The sequence below is a fragment of the Carlito syrichta genome, unplaced genomic scaffold (genome assembly GCF_000164805.1).
Source record: "Carlito syrichta isolate Samal-C Ts95f unplaced genomic scaffold, Tarsius_syrichta-2.0.1 Scaffold303689, whole genome shotgun sequence".
In the NCBI taxonomy this organism is placed as follows: domain Eukaryota; kingdom Metazoa; phylum Chordata; class Mammalia; order Primates; family Tarsiidae; genus Carlito; species Carlito syrichta.
The window spans coordinates 513,679-535,393 of record NW_007247785.1 but is presented as its reverse complement, the minus strand read 5'-3'; the positions used below and the strand labels follow the sequence as shown (position 1 = coordinate 535,393).

The window sequence follows — 21,715 nt, the reverse complement described above, 5'->3', positions numbered from 1 at the left end:
CCAAATACATAATTATTATGTGGGACTGATATTAATTGCTAATTTCTTTCATTAGAGATTGGTGAAAACTCTTTGCCAAAGATTGACTAAAGAAAGTGTTTCTACTCTAGTCTGCTTTTAATATTTTTTCTTTTTTCAACATTCATACATGTTCTGACTTTTAAAAAAATATGTGATTTACCCTGCTGGTGCTATTAGTGATAATTGCTTCTTTGATATTATCAATTTCAAAGTTACCAGTCTCTGCATCTGAAATTACTCAAAGCTTTAAATAATGTAAAGTGTTAAACACGGAAGTTCACAAATTGAATTTGTTTTAAAAATAAATTTATCCCTTTTTGTACAAAAGTAGCACATATATATTATAAAAATTTAGACACAAAGGTAAGATAAAAAGTATCTATATTAAACTGTATTTGTTCTTTCAGATTTTAATGCATCTTTATGTACATAAAGCAAAGTCACTGTATATCTGTTTTATACTCCTTGCTTTTCACTTAATATATCATGAGTTTCTTTCCTTTTCAATAAACATTCTTCTATAACATCTTGAATGGATATATTGAAATCATTTAAATAACTACTATGTTTAATTTCCATATTTTTCCTATTATAAATAACACTTTGCTAATTATTTTTTCATTAAATATTTGAGCACACAATGATATTCTAGAAATGAATCAGCTGGATTAAAAAAACATATTTTAATGTTTTTCAAAAATATTTTGCTATTATCAGTTGTAGTTTATTAATACTTCCACCACTAATTTTTATTACCCTCTGTAACTTTCCTTTTTGAATATGTACTAGTTTTTAATCTAAGTATTCTTATCAAAGTCATGGTATTCCTTTGCATTGCAGTGGTGGAGAAGGAGTGGCTTTGTAAGCCTTTGTGGTTTTTATTGACAATAGTGAAATTTAATTTCACTAATGTTTTACTTCTAGGGTATTCTACTTTCTCTGTACCATAAAGATCAAGGTTTGGAATGCTTCTAATTTATTATCTACTTAAATATCCAATCATTTATTTATTCATACAGCAAATACTTATTGAGGGCGCAACATGCAGCCATATTCATCTAGGGCACTAGCAATATGACCACCGGCAAAAAAACATAAGGAACTACTGCTCAATTGGACTTTACATTCTATTGGAGAAAGACAGCTATTATAACAGAAAATAAGCAAAACATATAAAGTGTCAGGTACTGATAATGCTTCGTTGAGTTGATAACATTTATGTAAAAACCTAAATGGGATAAGAAAGCAAATAAAAATAAGTATTGAGGACTCCTCTTGTAGCTTCCAAATCTTTGACTTTGATTCTTGGGAAACTTGATTCTTTTCCTATATCCCAAGTTCATGTAACTGAGACTCACCTCGTTCCTTCAGGCTTTCTCTGATATTGTTTTCTGCCTGGTAACTCATACCTGCCTAGTAGCCTTCGCTTGAATTTGTTTTATTTCCATCCCTGATCCAGCTGTTATTGTTCTCTAGTAATGATTAAACAGCCACCCAGAGTGATCTATGCTGATTACCTACCACACGGGCTTCCTGATCCTCACCTGTCCTTACCCTACTTGATTAGACAATTTGATTTTCATGTCCATTCAGTTTTCTGTTTTACTATTCCCTGAAGGTGTTTGTTCCTATTTTTTTAGTTCTATCCCTAGGATAACTAAACCCTATTCTTGTTGACATGTGTAGAATATCCTTCTTACATTCTCTGGTACATCTCATCAGTACAGTTCTTGTTGCAGAAATCTACTATATTGTTGTGTTTCATCTTCAGTCTCTTCAATAATCCTTATTCAAATGACAGCACTAACACTTCATTCTACTACTGAAAGTCTATTTCTTTCAAAGTCATTTTTGTGTTTTTTACTTTTGTGTAGTGAATCATGCACATTCATACTCACTGATCTAGCAAGACAATTCACTTTATTATCACCAATTCTAACTGATTCTACTGGTTAATGGTATTTTGACTAACATGAATAAAATGTCCACTTCAAAAGCTTTTAAAAACATTTGTTTACTATTACTTAAAAGGACTGATTGCAATCTTGAGCTATAAACATGCTTGTACTTCAGACTTTTTTTTCTTTTGAAAAGTTGATTTTGTTACCTCTGAGTATTCTTGAGATTGCAGCTAAGTTGAAAGTAGTATTATATAATATACATTTTTTTGGTAAGCAGAGATAGTAGCTCTCAATTTTTCCAAATACAAATTTTGAAAGCTATAACATTTTAAAACCTATTTGTACTTATAGGAAAATAATTGTTGGGCACGCAGATGTCTGTGTTTTTTTGCATAACTGTTATCTTTGCTAATTTTGCAAATAGCTAAAGATATAATATCTGATTTATGTATCTAGTTATCAAAATTAAATTAGGTTTAATCATCTTTAGCAGCAATATAATAAAAGCTCATAAGTTGGTAATTTATTTAGACTTGAATAGATGTGACAGAAACACAAAATGACAATGGCTCAAACATGATGAAAATTTATTTTTCTCTCATAAAATTCTTAATGTAGACATTAAAGGCTGTTAATAAACTACTCATTTTCTTGGTGATGTGACCTTTACCCTAAAGTTTCAAAGTTGAATGAGTGCCAAGAAGTCCCTTTCAAATAGTAGGATAAAGAAAATTGAGTCATCAGGAGTATATCCGTTCATTTTAAGGATATGTTTCAGATATTTTATGTACTACTTCTGTTTACATTCCCTTAGTAACAAATTAGTCATGAGATCACATCTATTTTCAAAGTAGAATAGAAAATGAAGTATTTTTTCTGGTTAGCTTTGTGCCCAAAGACAACCATCAGTCTGGTTGAAATGTGCTTTTATTAATATATTCTATGTAAATGTGATTTGTATTGGAACAAAGTTCTCTAAGACAGTGGTACCCAAACCTTCCAACAAATGTGAAACACAGGAACTAGAGAAAGCTGAGCTGTCTGATTAAAATTGCGGGCATAAAAATGTCACCTGTTTCACTCATCTGCTTCTGCTTCCAATAAACCTAATCTTGCAAAGGAGTTTGAGGTTCCTAGGGATTCGTGGATCAGTATGTAAGACACTTCTTTATAGTTTTAAATGGGTATTGGTGTAAAAGAAGGAACAATTTTGACCACTGTTAAGAAAATAACCTCTTTGGAAGATAGTATGGCGATTTCTGAAGGAACTAGAAATTGACCTTCCATATGACTCAGCACTTCCCCTATAGGGAATATACACAGAGGAATTCAAATCATTCTACAAAAAAAGATACTGGCACAAAAATGTTTGTTGCAGCTCTATTCACAATAGCAAAAACATGGAACCAACCATGCTGCCCACCAAAACTGGATTAGATTAAAAAAAAATGTAGTACATATACACAATAGAATACTATGCAGCCACAAAGAAGGACAAACATATGGACTTCGCAACAACTTGGATGGACTTAGAGTTGATCATACTCAGTGATCTATCACAGAAACAAAGAACAGAGTACCATATGTTCTCACTCATAAGTGGACTTTGAACAATTATCATAATACTATAAGGAAGGGATTGGCAGTAGTGGGAAACTGCGAGAGGAGAGGGTGGGATTGGCAGTTGAGGGAAACTGCTAGGGAAGGGAGGGACACACCTCATCAACAAGGGTACCTGCATAATCAACGTTTATATACCTAACCCTGAATTGTACACCATATCCTTAAAATAAAATAAAATAAATAAAAAGAGAAATCAATATGCAATACTAAAAAAATAAAAATCATTTTATTGAGAGCAAGAAACTTCACATAAGATTGATTCATTCTTTGGTTAAATAATTTATTTTTTCAAAAGGTATCCATGTTGTAACACTTGAAAGAGCCAAGTAAAGCTTTCTTTATGAGCAAATGTTCACAATTCTATTTCTAAATCAAAAAGTCATTATTAATTTAGATTCACCAAATTCATAAGCAATTTTATATTTTATGCTTGAAATAAAAAGGTTTTACAATTAAAATAATAAGTAGATATTTGTAAAGGTTAATTAATGATTTGCTGTGTCCGTTACTGTGCCTGACTTTGGAAAATATTTTCTCGTTTTAAGCTTAAAAATCAATCTACAAGCATGCCAGGTGAATAGGGGGTGTGGGGTCACTGAGCCTAACTTCAAATATTTAAATGCAACAAAGAAAACCTTGCTTTTATGATTTTTATATGAAATTTTATTAAAGAAAGCAGCCTGATTCTTTGATCTAAGCTAGCGGAGACTCATAGCGTTTAGAAATTGCATGCTGGGAAGGGGTTGTAAGAATCAAATTCAATGACTAATTTAATATTTAAAAATACCCTCATACTAAGGGATCCAATCTATTCATGAATTCCTTCAGAGTGGGACTTCATTTAAAGAATGTACACATTATCACCAATAATGTGACTTTGCCTTTTCTGTGTCTGTAGCTTGAGGACAAAGAAAATGTTAAGTTAATAAACCTGCTTATATTTGATTGTAAAAACAAAAGTGACCTCTAATTGTTTCATTATCTTAGTTTTGGTCTAGGAGGAAGTTACCTGGGATATGTTTAATTTTGGCTTGATATATCACATGAAAGGTAATACTTGAACTTTTATAGATCTCCAAGAATGTCCAAGATAATTTGTAAACAAACATTGCAAGATTATCATGAATATTGTAGTTGTGAAGCTCCCTGTTATTCAGTCTTTTAGAAAGTTTTCTAGCAAATCAATAATTGGAACTGTGATATGACTAAAATGATAGAGCAGAGAGTTTAGTTCTGACACTAGAGGCATCTGGGAAAGATAAAACTTGTATTCCCTTCCAATCACTGCTGTAACAAATTACTTGAAACTTGGCTTAAAACAACTCACATTTATTCTTTTAAAATTATGGAGGTCAGAATTCCAAAATCAGCTCACTGGGCTGAAGTCAAGGTGCTGTACTCTCTCTGGAGTTTCCAGTAGAGAATTTATTTCTAAAGACTTCCCCATTGCTCTACTTATAACTGCATTCCTACATGTTAGAAGCCAGAAGCTTCAAGTGCGGTTGCTTTTCATATTGTATTGCTTTTACGTCCTCTTATCTGCCTCCCTCTTCTACATGTAAGAACCTGTGTCTACCTAATCCAGGATAATCTCCCTATTTTAAGGTTATTTGACTAACAACCTTAATTCCATCTGCAATCTTAATTCCCCTTGTAATTTATTATGTAACCTTACATATGCAGATTCTAGGGAATAAGGTATGGTAACATTTCGGGGCCATTATTCTGCCTACCACAGGGTTTTTTTTTAAGGCATTATTGACAAAATTTTACTCAATAATTTCATAAAGTTTTTCTTTTTCTTTCTTTGAGACAGGTTCTGCTTTATTGCTCAGGGTAAAGTGCAGTGGGACAGTCATAGTTCACTACAGCTGCAAACTCCTGGCCTCAAGTGATCCTCCTGCCTTGGCTTCCCTAGTAGCTGGGACTTTAAACCTAGCTAATATTTTTATTTTTGTAGAGACAGAATCTTGCTATGTTGCCAAGAATTTTACATAGACCTGAAATTTCAAGGAAGAAATATTTTATTTCCTGGTCATATTTACATAAATAATAAGGAAGACAAAATATTAAATTACTTCTCAATATATCTACTCAACCAATACAAAATACATTTTCTATTTACCTGTCTCTCAACTTAAGTTTAAAAAACTCAACAACATAAAGTCATAAAGTAAAATTAAAATCCCACAAGGTTGGAGTATTTGCAAAGAATTAGCAATAAAAACCCAGGTGGCAAATTTACTTGTTACAACCATCCAAAAATATGAATTCCCAAATTTAGTAAAAATATCTGTATGGTTGAAGTCCTCAAGTCAGTTCTAAAATGTTAATTGTTCTCATTAGTAATGTTCTTGTTTTCCTGAAAATATTAGTAGTGTTTATGCCTTCATACAGTACTTTAGCATCTGTTTTCTTTCATCCAGCCTTTAAGGGTAAGAAAACTGTATTAAACTCTTTCTCCTTCTCTTGGAATTCATTAGTCACTGTCAGTGGAGGGCCTGTGTTATGCATAGTGATGCCCTATGTTTTATGGGCATGAAAACATTATAAAACAAAAACAACAAATGTTTCTTGTCCTGAAAAATTAGTCAAAGCAGTAGCATAATTTTGAGAAACTAAAGGGTGTTTATAATCCTTCATATCATCATAATATAGCGAGTGACCCAATGTCTCTGAAGAGAAAGAAAAAGGAACTATATGAAGTGTGGCAGATATGAAATATGATGAAATGAAAAAATATCTGCTTTTTGTTTGAAAGAGAAAATATTGAAATATTTATATTAGGATAGAAATTTAAAACATTAATATATGAATTCAATCTCATTAATACATTTACAATTCCTCTATCAGATATCACCTATTTTATGATGCCCGTAGGAGGTAAAGATACTATTAATAAAGGCTGAAATATGGGTTTTTCCAAATGTATAAACATCCAACACACAACCCATTTGGAATTTTTTAGTTAAAACAAAAATATTTTTGTAATTAACTAGCCCAAATGAACCTCGGTCTAGTATTGTGGAAGTTAGACTTTCAAGAAGAGTTCTTCCGCTAGCTTCCGAAAGTTAGATTACAAGGTCTAGTTTTGCTGTTGTTTTTTAATTTTTAATTTTAAAGATGCGAGGTACAATTCAGGGCTAGGTATACAAATGTTCACTATGCAGTTACCCTTGTTGCTGAGATGTGCCCTCCTCCCCCAGCAGATTCCCACTACTGCAAATACCACCTCCCCACCTCCCCCCACCCCCTGGGGAGGTCCCCACTAATGCCAATCCTTTAAGTTCTGGTTTAAAATAGAGCTGAAAGTAAATAACTATAAATTAGAATTATTCAAGTTTGCTTTTTCTAATATTATGAAATTGGGCACCATGTATAAATACCAGCATGAATAAATACACTGGTCTGGAGCTGGAGTGAAGTCTAAAATATCCTCATAACAAATGGATTTCACCTCTTTACACGATAGGTAAAGTCCATATGTGTGGTATACAACATACTAACACACCTCCCCACTAAACAAAGCCAGATATTTCTGCTACAGGATAATGCAAATTATGACTGTAGGAAGAAACCTAACTAAAATGGGTTTACATTTGCAAGGGGGTAATAAATTGTTGTCATGCCCTTGATTGGGCACCATAGAATGATTTGTTTTCTTTCTTACTTTTTTCTTTCTTTTTTTCTTTTTAGAAATAGTTATTTGATCCAGGTTGTTGACTTTGTATTTGCCACTCTTAGCAGATGCTTAACAATTACATTTATAAACTTGACAGAAGGGTTTTAGAAAATGACTGAGCATCTATAATTGGAGCATTTACTTCATTTTTCTTGCTTCTGTTTTCTGTTCATAAGATGTTTGTTCCTTGTAAATAACTTTCTTAACTTTGTTATTGCTTCAGGTGGTCTATGTAGTCACTCAGTCCCAGCCAGCCTTCTTAGGATGGTTGAGGCCCTGGTACCAGGCAATATTCAGACCAGCCGGAGCCCCACTGTTACCTTCGTTACTGCTGCTTGTCATGGCAGAAAATAAAGGGTAACAGTAACTACTTCTCAAAAGATAGGTCACCAGAAAGGGATTCTTTTTTTAGCAATACTGAAAAGAAGTTAAATTAGTAAAGATGCACCCATAGACAAACAGAATAGAATTTGAAAGGCCAAAGGGAGTTTATTTTAGAAGAGATAATGTCTCTTCTCTCTCTCTCTCTCTCTCTGTCTCTCTCTCTCTCTCTCTCTCTCTCTCTCTGTCTCTCTCTCTCTGTCTCTCTCTCATGCTGGTCAGGATTTAGAGGATGCAGAGAAAAAGGAACGCTTCTACACTGCTGGTGGGAATGCAAATGCAAACTAGTACAACCTCTTTGGAAGACAGTGTGTTGATTTCTGAAAGAACTAAAAATTAACCTTCCATGTGATCCAGCAATTCCCCTATTGGGAATATACCCAGAGGATCTCAAATCATTTTACAAAAAAGATACCTGCACATGTGTATTTGTGTGTGCAGCTCTATTCATAATAACAAAAACATGGAACCAACCATGTTGCCCATCAAAATCGAACTGGATTTTAAAAAGTGGTACATATACACAATGGAATATTATGCAGCCATAAAGAAGGACAAACATATGGACTTCACAGCAACTGGGATGGATTTAGAGTCAATCATACTCAGTGATCTATCACAGAAACAAAGAACAGAGTACCATATGTTCTCACTCATAAGCAGACCTTGAACAATTATTATAATACTATAAGAAAGGGATTGGCAGTAGTGGGAAACTGCCAGGGGAGGGGATGTGGGATTGGCAGTTGAAGGAAACTGCTAGGGGAAGGAGGGGCATACCCCATCAACAAGGGTATCTGCATAATGAACATCTGTATACCTAACCCTGAAGTGTTCCTCACATCTTTATTTTAAAAAAGTTCTTTCGACTATTTTTGAAGAACAAACTATACATCATTCATTTCTGTAAAACACGAATTCATCTATAGACACAAACACTCAGTAGACATAAATTAGTATAGATACACCTAGTAATTTTCTATGGTTATTTGAAGTGTTACAATAGGGAAAAATAGCCTATCAAATGGGATTGTGTTAGTACATTTTGTACTGCTATAACAGTATCACAGACAATAATTCATGAAGAACAGAAATTTATTGGGCCATGGTTTGGGATGCTGGGAAGTCCAAGATTGAGGGGCTGGCATCCGGAAAAACCCTTCTTGCTGTATCATCCTGTGGTGGAAGGGGAAATAAAGAGTAAAAAAGGGGGAGAGAGAGAAAAGGGACCTGAATTTCTCATGTGCTTAAACTCTTTCATCCTCTCTTGTAATTCATCAGTCACTGTAAAGGAAGGCCTGCAATAACAGCATTAATCCATTCACGAGGGAAGAGCTCTCATGGTCTAATCGCTCACCTATTAATACAGTTTTAAATACATAATACAATATTAAAAGTTCCCATTTATTGACTCTTTTACAGTGGCAATTAAATTTTAACATGAGTTGGGGAGGAAACAAACATTTAAAATATTGCAGGGACCATGATCATAATCCTATAATTTTAGGTATTGGCACACCAGGAAGGTGTTGAGTGCTGTTCAGTGCAACCTCTTTAAGTGCATACTTAGGACGTGTAAGATATTTTTCTGTCTAAGAAGGATTCCATGTCTTGAGGTCCAGAAAAAAAACCCTGAAGAATAATTGACAACTTACAACTTTTTTTCTCTGATTCAATTTTAATATAGCATATTAAGGTTAATAGTAGTGGGAGTTGTAAGATAATGCTGATCTGTAATACTGTGATTCATTTGAGCAGTTCTGAAAATAACAATTTTCTGTTAATAAAGTGGGTAGTCTGGAGACAGTGAATCTTGGTTTAAGTTTGGAAGCAAAAAAATATATTATTTCAATTGCACTGTACATTTAAATGATAAGGTAAAAGCTAAACTTCCCATTGTTTAAAGGTACCAGCATTGATAGAATTTGTTTCCCATGTCTAAGCCTATGCCTAAGAATCTCTTGTGTTAATGTGTGTTAAAAGTTTCACTGGAAGCCGGGCTTGGTGGCTCAGCCTATAATCCCGTGCCTTTGGGAGGCTGAGGTGAGTGGATTGCCTGAGCCCATGGGTTCGAGACCCGCCTGGGTAGTGAGACCTTATCTCTACAATAAATCAACAATCAGCTGGGCGTGGTAGCGCATGCCTGTAATTCTGGCTACTCGGGAAGGCTGAGGTGGAAGGATCGCTGGAGCCCAGCAGGTCGAGGCTGTGGTGGCCGGGAGCAGCCACTGCACTCCAGTCTGGGAGACAGAGTGAAACTATGGAATCAAAAAAAAAAAAAAAAAGTTTACTGGAAGCTGCAGGTCTATCAGGATAGGGATATTTTAGTGTATAGTGAAAACCATGCAAGGCTCTCTGCCTTTCAAGAATGAGTAGACATTGAGAAAGGTCTTACAAGTATTTGAGAAAAGATATCAAATACTTGTAAGAGGAGAAAAAAAGTAAGGGTATTACCATTTTAGTATATTACATATGTAAATGGAAATCTCTTTCTAACAGGGATTTTTTTTTTTTTGAGCTGGTGTCTCACTGTGCTGCCCAGGCTGGAGTATAGTGGCATAATCATGGTTCACTTCAGTCTCAAACTACTGGGCTCAAGCAGTCCTCCTACCTCAGTCTCCCAAGTAGCCAGGACTACAGGTGTGTGCCACCACACCCAACTGTTTTTATTTTTTTCATAGAGATGAGATCTCACTGTGTTGCCTAACCTGGAAATTCTTACAAGGATCCTTATTGAGTTGGAAGTTCAAAAATGTGCCCTAATAGTGGTAAAGGTGGTGCTAACCATGGTGGGAATACTGATAATGACAGAAGCACAATTCTCAAGCCAATGTGTAGGAATTCTTAAAAGTAGCTCAATCCTCTGGGTATTACTAAAGAAACATAACTGTTATAGCTTTAAATGCATTAGAATCAAATCATGGAGATCTTGATGACCAGAGTGACACAGTATTCACTAACATTTAATACTTCATTAATTACCTAGAACATGATTATTTCTACATTCACATTATTTTATTGTCATATCCCAGGCTGCATATTCTGTTTCAATTTCACATTTTCCTTATTACCTTGAAGTTTGTGAGACTCTAGTTAAGGTATAAAATTGGTGATACTGCTGCTGCCTTTTGCAATGGAAAATAAAATAGTACCAGTTAGGAGTTGGTCTTTTTCAGTCATATTGTAACATAGAGTGACAGATGTCACTGGCAATCGTCATTCTGGGCCATATAGTGAGGCCCAGTCAGCAGTGAGGACTGGGGTTGGATGTTGACAAAGCCAAAACTCAGCCTTTGCAGTAAAATTAAAGTCAGGACATGACCAGGTTCAAATGACAGATTAACATATCAAGATTTATTAACTCCAAGTAGTGGCCAAGCTGTAGTGTCCAAAAGTTAAGATACTAATCACTCAATTTAGGCTAACCACTCAAATTTTCAAATACTAACCACTCAAATTTTCATGGTCTCCATGAATTCTAAAAATGCTTTCATCTAGAATCACCACTGCCAAGAGGAAGGCAGTCATGGTACCATTGTCAGCAGTGACTCGGCTTGCTGAGAAGTTGGTCTCATACCTCATCTTTAAACTAGATTATCTACTTTCTAGCAAAAGAGCCTACTTCACCTCCACTCTTACTCCCAATCACTTCTTTACCCTTATTTGAATGAGAAGTTGAAAAGCACAGCTTTTAATTGATCATTTTTCCTCAGTCTTCTCTAGACTCTCAGAAACCATAACGTGGGTTGACCTAAGGTTATGAACTTACAAAAAAGTTTAAGTTCACCATTTTATAGTCATTGAGACTGAGGCATATAATAAGAATTTATATTTCTAAAGTAATTTATTAGTTATAAAAGTCTTTAATGTATATTTCTTTCATTATTTTTATAACAACCCTAAAAGATATAGTAGACTTTTTTGTGTTAATAACATAGATACAGAAAATGAAGTTCATAGTGCTAAGGAATTTTGTTTTGCATTTTGTAGATAGTAAAATCATGAACTGAGAATTTGGTCTTTTATTTTAAGTTTAGTATCTTTTGTATAAAATTTTGCTCCTTGATGTAGTGGAATGGGAACTGGTACAAGATTGTAGTGACCAGGTCAGAACTGTGGTTCTATTATTTATTCCCACGCATCAGATCAGCTGCATCAGCACTGCCTGGGAACTTGCTAGAGATGAAAATTCTTGGGCTTCATCCCAGACTTCTTGAATATAAACCTCTGGGAGAAGAGACAATTATCTATATTTTAATAAACCCTCCAGGTGATTCTGATGCATATTAACGTTTGTGAATCACCATAATAATGATTCTTTGCCTTAGGTATTTACAATAATAAAATATTTTTATTTAAATAACTAGATACAGTTTCTGGTAGGAGAACTGCATGCTTACACATTTTGACAAGATGTTAATTTATATATGAATATTTATGAAATAATTATAATGTTGTATAGTTCAGTTTTAATATCAACTTATAGTTTCTACTCAGTAGCAAATGTTTGGGTAACTCTTAGTATAACTAATGTCTGGTCAGTTTTAATGTTTATTTTCCCATGTTTCTGATCAATGGGAAACTGTGCATACAGTTTCCACTGAGATGTCTACTTGTTGCTTTAAGGCTTTATTCTTCACAAAAAGTCTTAATCTTTTCTTAAGTACCAAGTTTCCAATAATTGATTTCCATGAAGAGATTTGCTACCCACCAAAGTTTGATGCAAAATGTTTGTTTATAGCCGGGCTCGGTGGCTCAGCCTGTAATCCCGCGCTTTGGGAGGGTGAGGTGAGTGAATTGCTTGAGCCCGCGGGTTCGAGACCCACCTGGGCAACTTGGCGAGCCCTCATCACTACAATAAATCAAAAAATTAGCCGGGCGTGGTAGTGCGCACCTGTAGTTCCAGCTACTTGGAAGGCTGAGGCGGAAGGATTGCTGGAGCCTAGCAGGTCGAGGCTGCGGTGGCTGAGAGCGGCCACTGCACTCCAGTCTGGGCGACAGAGTGAGACTCCAACTCAAAAAAAAAAAAATTTGTTTATATAACTTAAAAAATATTTTACTTCTCTTTTCTTCTCCCTCTACTTTTTCCTCTTTCTATTTTATCTTCTCCTAGGTTTGCTTCAAGAATGTCAGAGATACACACACACAACACACACACACACACACACACACGTGTTTTTATTTTACAAAATTGTGATAATACTATAAATACTGCTTTATAATCAACATTTAAAACTTTATGCATTATATTCAATTTTCATGACTTTAAATAATTTTATAAAGAACAATAAATATCCACATAATGTTTTACAGCAGATATTTTTAAAAGTTTTATTGAAGTATTATTATGTACACACATCTTTACATATTTATTATATACAATTTAACAAATTTGGGCATATGAATATGCCTGTGAAACTATCACCACAATCAAGGTAATAAATATACCTACCATCTCTGAAAGTTTCCTTGTGCACCTTTGGTTTTGTGTGTGTGTGTATGTGTGTTAGGAACCATTAACATGAGATCTACTTTCTTAACAAATTTTTGAAATGTACAATACAGTATTGCTAGCTATAGACACTATATTGTACAGAAAATCTCTAGACTTAATCATTTTGTATAACTGAAACATTATATCCACTGAGCAACTCCCTACTGACCCCTCTCCTTAGGCCTTGGCCACCACCATTCCACTCTCTGCTTTTATGAGTTTGACTAATTTAGATACCTTATATATAGATTTTGATCATTTCTAAGCATTAATAAATTGAGTATATTTAAGTATTTCACAAGTTTTTTTAAAAAATATTATAAGTTACAGTAATGAACAACTCACTGTGGAAATCTTTGGGGATATTTCAGATTATTTCCTTGTAATGAATTTCCAAAATGTGTGAGTGAGTCAAGAAACAAGGACATTATTAACACTTTTTAGAAATACAAATCGTCGTATTTTAACTTTCAATTTGGGTTGCATACATGCAGACAGGACTTTCTCACTTTTCATTTCATGACAAGAGTGACAAAATTTTGTTAGTTAAATAATTATTTCTTCATACTTTCCTAGGAATGTTTTTTATTTTTATTTTCTGTTAAAGCCAAGAGCTGTGACAGAGCAACAGGTGACCAGATTCCTGCTACCATGGGCAGCTGGCTGTCTCACAGCTGATTTTATCCATTAGCCTTCTTAGAACCAGCTGCTTTCAGAATATGTTTCTAAGAAAATTATGGTGGCTCTTGATGAAGAGAGATGGGAGAAAAGTCTAAGAGCTGAAATGAATTTTTTTTTTTTAAAGGTAAGCCTGCAGGCTTTAGAAGGAAAGGGAGAGATTGAGGAATTGAAGAAAATGGCTGTGGTTCAGGAAAGCAAACTTTGGGGAGAGGAAAAAAAAAAAAGAATGGATATCGGGATCATACCCAGGGAAAACTGACACTGTGTGTTCAGGACAGGAAGACTGTTTGGGTCTGAGCTATGATGGAACAAATTTGGACCCTTCACTTCTGCAGCAAGGACTAATGATTCACCTGCCAAGAAATAACCTAAGAGTTGGGAGGAGAGCACTAGTGCCTAAAGGTATTCTATTCTCTGGCAAATCTCTGTGCTTCCCTGAAACATATAAGGGATTCAGGATTTGTCAGGGCATGAAAGACTGACATAGCTCTTGCCCGCCCTAGAACTGGACAGCCAAATCATCGCTGCTATCCTCTAAGGCAGTGGAGAGGGCATTCTGCTGCTGAAATGTGTCTCTAGGGAACAACTTTAGAAGAACAGCAAGATCCTAGAACAGAGAGGATGTTTGCCGGGGCAGATAACAGTTGCTGTGCACAGCTTCAAGCAAAAGGCACACTCCGAGCTCATATACCCATTCAACTGTTTATTTGTTGAGTGTTTACTTGAGTCAGGCAGTGCAGTAGCATCTAGGTGTACAGTCTGAGCAAAATCAGTATGACTTCTCTGAATGAAGCTTACTTCTGAGGAACAGAGAGACTATTCAAAGAATAACATAGATAAATGTATAGTTGCAAAATGCAATAATGCATGAAGGTTTTCAAGTTCATGTAACAGTGGAGAGACTGATGTGGTCTAAGGAGTCAGAAAAGGCTTCCCTGAAGAGATGCTTGAGGAATGACTTAAAAAAACACGTAGAAAACGACTAGGTGAGGGAGACATTTGGTAGTTGGAGGGCATTGTAGAATTGAAGAGAATGGTGAACAGATGTATTCCAGGAAGAGCATGGGTGAAGATCCTGAGTTTGAATAAAACCTAGCATATTTCAGGAAGTAAAAGACAGCCAAAGTAGCTAGAGTGTAGAAAGCAAATCCTAGAAAGGTGGGTGTTATATGCTTCAGGGTAGAAGGGGTAACAAACACTTTGTCAAAGATATCCAAACAAATAAACGACTGTTTTAGCACTTGGCGGCAGTCCTTGAGAATGCTAGCTTGGTAACCGCTGCCTGGACCCACAGCGGTGGTGGCCGCGGCTCACGCAGAGAGGCCTGGAGGGGCTTGTGCGTGGTCACACCCTGGAACCTGAGACCAAGCCCTGCGCGCAGGCACCAAACCGGTTGAACAGCAAGTGGGCTGCGACCCGGGCGGCGAAGCCTCCTCCCTACCGTCTGGAGGCAGGACAGGAGCCCACCAGGCCCGCTCGCCCACTCGGTGGGTGCAGTGGCAGCGACTACAGACATCTTAGAGGAAGAGAGCTTGGCGCTATCCTTCTTCATTTCTGATGTAGAATTTGATGTCATTGGAAATTTAGAGGACATTATGATGGATGGCGAGTTCCAATTATTACAGAGAAATTTCACGGACAAGTACTAATACGAATTTGAAGACACAGAAGAGAATAAATTCACTGACACGACTATTTTTAATGAATGCATTTCTTTGGTAGAAAAGTATATTGAAGAACAGCTGTTGGAGTGGATTCCTGGATTTAACGTGACAGCTCTCACACAATGTTACAGCACCATCAAGATGAAGTGGTTAGTGACATAGTCAACGTGCTGCTCACATTTACGGTTTTCCTAGCTTTTTAAGAAATGTATCTGGACTACAGAGCAGATAAAGAAGTCCAAGGACTGGACTTCAGCAGAGGTTTAGTGGTGACTTCATTGTACAAATCGTTTTCTATGCCAACTTCTTAGAGCAAACTAAGACACTAGGTCCTGCCTATCTCCAGCCAAGGAATGGGATCATTCTGGATGTCACCAGACCAGTAGGCCAATAGGCTCAGCTAATGATGACAGAAGAATACACCTTGGAAAGACTGAGTGTGTTCTGCAAATCTTCCTTCCTGTTAAGTGTTGATTGGTCAAAAACAAAATGACCTATTTCTCGAGGACCTATTATTTCTCTGGAAACACTTTCTTGTATTCATTAACTCTTCTGGAGCAAGCCCATGCCAAGCATTCCATCTGGAGGCCCCTTCCCCAGCATACATGATGACATTGTCAACAGTGTGGAGTAACCCACCATCATGAAGCTTCTTTGTTCTGGCAGGCTTTGCAAGAATCTTTTTGTGTGCTCACATCTCTTTTTAACATGGGTCAGAGATTCAGCTCTTCAGCCTCAATAGAGTGTTTGATATTTATCATATTTATCTAGGATGCTTCTTAAGCCAGCTGCCCATCTTGAGATTTCTGAATCTCCTGTGATCACAGCTTGTCTTGGTTATAGGAATCAGCTAAAAGAGATGTCCTTTACCTAAAAGCATTATGTGAAAGTCAACTCCTAGCCTTAACATTTGCAGTCCTTGTGTCACTGTGCCTTTTGCTGGTCCTGATGTAGTCTCACTGTTTTCTAGCAGTCTCTTTTAAGCATTATTTTTGAGAAAATATTTTTATGGATGAAACCTCAGGCTAGCCTAGTGGAAATGATGTTGGAACTTCCATGATTACCCACTTAAAGATCAAAGTCTTATATGCTATGTGTTCTTTAGTTATTAGTGCTTTGAAGGCTTTCTATGTTGGTGTTTATTGCTGTTCTACTGGGCACCAATGAATGTATGCTGTGTGCTGGAAATAGACTAAAAGGTATCCCGTTCTTATAGCATATTAAAATGTTTGTCCATGTTTGCTGAAAATTCTATCTGTATAAACCTGTTGGTTAGGTTCTCTGTTGAGTTGAGTAGAGGCTCTGCAATTTCTTCCTCCAGTCCAAATCTCTCCAACCAAGATGGTGTTCCACTGATCTAGCTCAGCATAAGTAGGAGGTAGTAAATAGTTTTACTGGTCATCTGTCTGCTTTGGTTTAATGCAGTGTTTGGTAGAGTATTGCCAGAAAACATGTATGGCATCTCTAGAAAGAAGAAAAAACATAGTACAGTAGTTCAATTCCCAGCATGTACTTTTTATTTTTTAATAAAAACAAAAATCTGTTCTGACTTTTTACTTGGCTATTCTGATTTTAAAGGACAAACTACAAGTTATGTGTTTTTCTGTACTGATGTGTCACTTATTAAATACTTTTATACTATGAGAAAGAAAAATGAATGCTAGCTAAAACTTTAGGTTCCTCTACTTCTCTGGAAGCATAGCCTAAACGTTTCCATTTTCTCAAATTACCTGGAGGATTTTTGTGTATTTTAATTTGAAATCATGTGCATTGGTAATAAAGATTGATTGATAATTTTAGAGAGGCGACTTTATATTATTGAAACACATCTTGGGTTTGTTTTAGCTTTCAATTCCTGTATAATGACATATCAAAAATACAGGAGCAAACACAACACGTATTTATTAGTTCACTGTTTTGTAGATTAGAGTTGTACTCATGTTGTGGCTGGATTCTGTTCAATGTTTCCTATGACTGAAAAAAAGTGTTGACTAAGCAACAGTTTCATCTAGAGGCTCTGGGGAAGAATTCACTTCCTCATTCATTCTGGTTATTCGAAGAAGTCAGTTCAGTATATGTAGGACTAAAGAATACTAAAGTCCTAGTATTCTTGCTACCTGTCAGCTGAGAAATGCTCTCATCTCCTTCAGGCTGCCTGTAATTCTTTGCCACGTGGCTGTCACAGGCAATTCTAGGCCAAGAGGAACTCATGGCTTTAACTTCATATTCCTGATTTCCTCTATGACCCATAGACCCAGTTTAAAGAACTCATAATTAGGTCAGCCCCATCTGGTAATTTCCCTTTTGATAAACTCAAAGTCCACTTATTAGTGAACTTAATTGTATCTGCAAAATCCCTTATGACAACACAATCATAGGAATCATGACTCATCATGTTCACAGGATACACTCACTCAAGAGGGAGAGATTATATACAGAATGAGAGTCATTGGGGTCATCTTAGAATTCTGCCTATCACAAGGTACTTCCTAGGGCCATGCACATTACATGCAGCATTTAATTTGACACAGCAGACTTTGAGGTAGATATTACTATGTCTGTCATTAAAAACAATAAAACTGCTGGGCTCGGTGGCTCAGCCTGTAATCCCGCGCCTTTGGGAGGCTGAGGTGAGTGGATTGCCTGAGCCCATGGGTTCGAGACCCGCCTGGGCAGCGAGACCTCATCTCTACAATAAATAAAAAAAAATCAGCCGGGAGTGGTAGCGTATGCCTGTAATTCCGGTTGCTTGGAAGGCTGAGGCGGAAGGATCGCCGGAGTCTGGCAGGTCAAGGCTGCGGTGGCCGGGAGCGGCCATTGCACTCCAGTCTGGGCGACAGAGTAAGACTCCAACTCAAAAAAAAAAACAAAACAAAACAATAAAACTGGGGCTCAGGGAGGTTCAGAAATTTACCAAAAGTCATATTCAATCTTACAAGATTTGATTTGTCTGGTTCTTGACCCTGTGCTCATCATAATCAGAATATGCACCTCACTATCTTTATTTACCTCATTTTTTATGTAGTCAAAGGGAGGTAGATGGAGGAGATTCTTTAAGGATTTTTGCATTTAAGAATTAGAGTCTATAATACTGAGTGATCTTTCACAGAAACAGAGAGCTGAGTATCACATGTTTTCACTCTTAAGTGAGCTATGAATACCTACCATAATACCATAAGAAAAGGACTGACAGTAGTAGGAAACCGCGGGGGTGGAGGGGGTGGGAGTGACAGTAGCGGAAATTTGCCTGGTGGGGGCACACCTCACCAAGGGTACCTGCACGATGAATATTTGTGTACCCAACCCTGAATTGTACCCCACAATTTCAAAATAAAAAAGTTTAAAAGTTTTTTTAAAAAGAATATCTTAATAGAGATCTTTCTCATACTACTCTACACCTTAAATATTAAGACATTTATTTTTTTAATTTTTCCCTCTCTTCAAGATAAAGTGTTATAATAAATTATGCTTATTATTATAGAACTTCTACTCTCTCTATTTTGCAATTTATGATGTAGGTCACTGTGTAGAGGGGAAAAGTAAAGCCAGTCTGAAATGCCAGTGGTTTCTTGTTTTGTCCCCATCACCTTTAGGATTTAGTCTTGCAAATGATGACTTATTTTATGAAAAAGCTTTCGCTAACTAAGTCTAATATTATATAAGAATTATGAAGTAAAGATAATAGAGAAAAAAGGAAGTAATGGAACGTATGAGGAATGATTTGTTCTCTAAAATATTTTTAATGCAGTTTTGAATGATGTAAGAGATTAAGACAACTTTAGAAAATTTCTTTCTAATGAGGACTCAGACTTTACTGGTCTTTTGTTTGCAGAAGGGCAGCCAGCCAAATCTAGTATTTTTTAAAACAGAATTGTCCTGGAATTTGAAAAAACTGTAGTTCATTTTGGATTGCATGTCTTTTTTGGGGGCCTTTAAACTCCTCTGTTTTTTTGAAGTCCTCTTCTCTCCCATCCCAAGTCATTTACTGATGCCTTTTCCTTTACTCTATCCTGAAAACATGCCTGATGGAAAAAATCTGCTACCCCTATCAAAACTGAGGTGTAAATGAATCACTGTGTTCAAAGGAGCTCTCTCCAGAGGTCCATTTACTGTACCAGAAAAGGACCATTTAAAACAAAGAATTGCTACTAAATTGTGAATCTTCAATTATTGGCAAATTGTCTAAAGTTCCCTTGGTGGGTCATAAAGTCCAAGACTCTTGAAAACTAATGATTAACTATGATATGACTTCTATTTTTAATTCTACTTCAATTTAAAGGGTTATTGATTTTACAATTAATTTGTCACATAAAAATTTGACAGGTAGAAGAGACTTGGAAATATCTGCAGAAATAAATGTTGATTTGTCAATAATAGCAACACCCTTAAAGTAACAATCAAGAATCAGTGGGAAAGAAGATTGTTGGATCTTTTCACCGCAAGTGAATAGAGTTCTTTATAAATAAACATCATTATCCATTTTTCTTAGAGTTAGCTTTCTAGTTATTTTCTTTACAGTAAAGTTCTTTAAACTTACTAATACTAATCTTACATGCTTCAGTTGTAGGTCATACATTTCCTTTTGACCTTTACCTCGGAGGAGAACAACTATATATGAATACGAGTTTCTAAAGTAATACAGAATGAGGTTGTTGTATGATACATTTCCTGGTTATTATTTTTAGAGATAGGGATTTATAATTGGTATGGTAAAACTCTGGAATGTTTTCCATTACTAACTATAATGTAATTTGTTTGACCTAGTGTTGATCATTTTAGTCAATTACATCTTTTTAACAGAATATTATACAAATTATATTTGTGATAGTCTTTTATATATGTTAGTGGTACATTCTAATCTTAGAGGAAAGTCAAGACTTCTTCCTTCTCACTCTACACTTTGGAGAGGTCTCTAGCCCCGAGAAGGCTGTATGATTCTTGTAAGGCAGTATCTGTGCTAGGGCTTAGGAAGATGCATTTTCTTTCAAGGTTTATTTATTTATTTATTTGTTGTTTTTATTTTATTTTTGCCCTTTTTTTATTCCCCTTGCCTTTAGTAAGATAAGATATTGAGGGTGAGAGCAGGGTTGATGCTGGAAAGGACAGTTCATGGGTAGTTTCACTGCTTTTATTGTATTAATGTTCCTGACCTCTTGGCCCGCCTCAAGGGGTTCCACAGAATATTCAGGGCCAAAAGAAACTAATAATATAGAATGACTTCATCTGGAATTTTTCCTTTTTCTATCACCCCTTAGCATATATGTTATGAATGACCATTAAATTAGTTTATAATTATTTATCTGCTTATAGTGTTATCTTCTATAAATACTCCTTTCCTCACTTTTATTTTTACTTAGAAAAAAATACATCAATGTATTTTAACTGTGAAAATGAGCTTTTTTTTCTTGTCAATAGATTGTAGGGTCCTTAAGGGAAGAGACAATAACTTTCCTTGGTACTTCTCACACAACTCAGCTTAGTTTCTTATACTTGATATTTATCAACCAAGAACTTAATATTTTGTGGATTAATAAATGACTGACTTCTTTTGAAGAATGCCTTACTCCATCTGTTTCATTTTCTTTTTTTAAAACAATTTTTGATTTTGAGGATGTGGGGTACAATTCAGGGTTAGGTATACAAATGTTCATTATGCAGGTACCCTTGTTGATGAGGTATGCTCACCCCCCACTCTTGCAGTTTCCGTTATTGCCAATTCCTTTCTTATAGTATTATAATTGTTCAAGGTCCACTTATGAGTGAGAACATGTGGTACTCAGTTCTTTGTTTCTGTGACAGATCACTCAGTATTATAGACTCTAAGTCCATCCAAGTTGCTGCAACATTCATAATTTTGTCCTTATTTATGGCTGCATAATATTCCATCGTGTATATGTACCAACTTTTTTTAATCCAGTCTTCTTTTGACAGGCATCAAGGTTGGTTCTGTGTTTTTGCTATTATGAATAATGCTGCAATAAACAGGTAAGTGCAGATATCTTTTTCATAGAGTGATTTGAGTTCCTCAGGTATGTTCCCAGTAGGGGGATTGCAGGATCATATGGAAGGTAATTTTTAGATCTTTTAAGAATCGCAAACTTTTTCGTAGAGGTTGTACTAGTTTACACTCCCACCAACAGTGTAGAAGAGTTCCCTTTTCGTGGTATCCTCTCCAGCATCCGTTGTTTTTTGAGTTATTGATGATGACCCTCCTGACTGCAGTTAGGTGGCATCTCAGTATGGATTTTTTTTAAAATTTTTATTACAA

At 35.8% G+C, this 21,715-nt stretch overlaps 1 pseudogene; it reads left to right on the top strand.

The window, feature by feature from the left end:
• The first annotated feature begins 15,184 nt into the window (after positions 1-15,184).
• On the top strand, positions 15,185-15,776 carry LOC103261441 (annotated as a pseudogene).
• Positions 15,777-21,715: the final 5,939 nt, after the last annotated feature.